General features: G+C 48.3%; 1 protein-coding gene across 3 annotated transcripts in view; it reads left to right on the forward strand.

Annotated features, from left to right (window-relative positions):
• The first annotated feature begins 2,745 nt into the window (after positions 1 to 2,745).
• Cnr2 (cannabinoid receptor 2) overlaps positions 2,746 to 2,852 on the forward strand; it is a 25,524-nt gene continuing 25,417 nt past the window's right edge. For all 3 annotated transcript variants that reach the window (XM_052177756.1, XM_052177757.1, XM_052177755.1), the window contains exon 1: positions 2,746 to 2,852. This exon is cut by the window's right edge and continues 219 nt beyond it. The gene's annotated coding sequence lies outside the window, so the exon portion shown is untranslated.

Here is a 2,852-nt window from a genome sequence, read left to right on the forward strand (position 1 = left end):
GCCACGCTTCGCCTTTTTGGCCTTTGTCCTCATTTTGGAGGACCTGAACTTTGTCCCCGTTTCTCAGTGGCAATTCCTTGTTCTTGGAAGAGAAGCAAAGAGCTGGCGCCGGCACCCTGGCCTCCCCCAAGGGGTCTCCTCATCAGGGCAGCCCCTCCCAACAGCGGTGTGTTTGCCCCAGAAACGACAGGTCTGAGACAAGAGCAGGGTCCTCTGCCTCCATCGATTGTGTAATGCTTAGCCACATTAGCTGCATTCCTGGAGTCTACCACTAGATGTCAGGAGAACACCTTCTGCTGGTGTGTCAACCAAAACCACACCCCTTTCCTTCCCCCATATAGGGCTGTCTCGAAAATCACCTAATTAACACCTGTTAACTGTTCACTTTAACTAAAATGTTTGTTCCAGGTCTAGAGTCAGAAGCTAGGGCTTCTCCCCCGATGGATAAGTACTCCACCACTGAGCTACATCCCTGACCCTGAATAACTCTTAGTACATGTGTATCTCCAACACGTCAGCTATATTCCTACATGCTGGTTCTGGCAACTTTACCCACAGCACGAAAATCTCTCCTGAAGGGGCCCTGACCCTGACCATCCCTCCCATAGAGAAGACCTCATGTGGAGGTCATAGGCCAGACAGACTAGAATGTTATCTCACTGGATTCCTTAGCTGTAGGTCCCAGAAGATTCCACTTAAACATTTTATCTCATGATGGCTGTAAAAATGTATCAGGAAGATATAATACCAGAGTATCTTCCTGGGCTGGAGAGATGGCTCAGCAGTTCAGAGCACTGAATACTCTTCCAAAGGTCCTGAGTTCAAATCTCAGCAAACACATGGTGGCTTGCAACCATCCGTAATGAGATGAAATGCCCTCTTCTGGTGTGTCTGAAGACAGCTACAGTGTACTTAGATATAACAATAAATAAATCTTCTTCAAAAAAAAAAAAAAAGGAAGAAAGAAAGGCACTCCCTGGGGATGGGATGAAACCAATCTGCAGAGTGCTTACACTACAAGCATGGGCCCTGAGGTCAATCCCCGGAACCCAGATTTAAAAGGGGTGAAGGGCATGGAAAGTTGACTCAGTGGTTAAAAGCAATGGCTGCTCTTCAGCAGGACCCAGGTTCAATTCCCAGCACCCACACGGCTGCTTGCAATTACCTGAAAGTCCAGTCACAGGAGATCAGAAGTCCTCTGATCTGTGGTGTGCATACATACATGCAGGCAAAACACTCACTCACACACATGCACACATATGCATACACAGGCTCATGCACACACACCAGGCATGGTGAGGAATACTACAATCCCAACACTGGGAAGGTGGAGACAGCCAGCCTAGCCTAGCGGGTGAATCCTGGGTTCCAGGAAGAGACCTTGCAGCAAAACTCAAGGTAGATCTAGGAAGATATAAGCTGGCCTGCCACTGAGCCAGCAACTGGCCCCGTCCTCCATTCTTGCTATGTCTCCTTAGCAAGTTCCTCCCTCTGTTAGAGGTGATGCTGTGTGGAATGGTGTCTTAGGGTTTCGCTGCTGTGAAGAGACACCATGACCAAGGTGACTCTTACAGCCGAGCATATTCCAACCATCACAGATGACAAACAAGCCTGCTTTCAGATACCTGATGTGTCTCCCAATGAGAAACTGTCACCTGCAAGCTGGAATAAACCTACACACACACACACACACACACACACTCATACTCACACACATGCACACACACTCACATACTCATCTTCACACACATGCACACTCACACGCACGCACACACTCACAATACACTCACATACACACACACTCACATACTCATACTCACACACATGCACACGCACACACGCACACACACTCACAATACACTCACATACTCACAGACAGACACACATACACATGTACAAACACACATACTCATACACACTAACATGCACACGCACACACTCACACACACACAGACACATACACACACATACACATGTATATACAAGTACACACACAAATACACACATACACATGCACACACACATAAGCACACACTCACATATTCACACACAGACACACACATATACACATACACACACACTCACACTCACGCTCATACACCCCCACACACATACACTCACATACTCTCGATCATACACACACATACACACATACACACATTCATACACACTCATGCTCACACACTCACACATACACTCATGCTCGCATACAGACACAACACACACATACATGCACATACACACACACATACACACATACACATACACACATACACATGCATACACACACACAAACACACAAACTCACACACTCACACATACTCACATACACACACTCACACATACACATACATATGTACACACACAAACACACACACTTTTGTTGTTCTGCTTTGTGCTTTTTGAGGCAGGGTCTTTATATGTAGCCCTGGGTATCCCAGAACTGGGTATGTAGACCAAGCTGGCCTCGAACTGTCTCTGCCCCACCCCACCCTGAGCGCTGGCACTAAAGGTGTGTGCCATCATGCCCAGCTTCTGAACGTGCTCTTGTCACAGCCGCAAAATGGAGCAGAACCAGCGGCCAGCGCCCATTCCTGCCATCTGCCAACCCTGCAGGCATTATCTGCTTCTCAAAGCTCCGGCCTAGGGGAGGAGGCGCAAGAGGCACGCGTGTAGCCTGGCACGGTGCCACAGACAAAGGATGTGAACCTTACAGAGGTCAAGTGAGTTGTGGGACAGCACACACCCCGGGCTGGATTAGAACCCAAGTTTCTGGAATCTAAGACCTATGCCTATGCTCTCCCCTGGTCAGAGTTCCCAGGAAGAGACAACTCAACCGCAGGGCACAAACA

The sequence above is a fragment of the Apodemus sylvaticus genome, chromosome 3, assembly GCF_947179515.1.
Source record: "Apodemus sylvaticus chromosome 3, mApoSyl1.1, whole genome shotgun sequence".
In the NCBI taxonomy this organism is placed as follows: Eukaryota; Metazoa; Chordata; class Mammalia; order Rodentia; family Muridae; genus Apodemus; species Apodemus sylvaticus.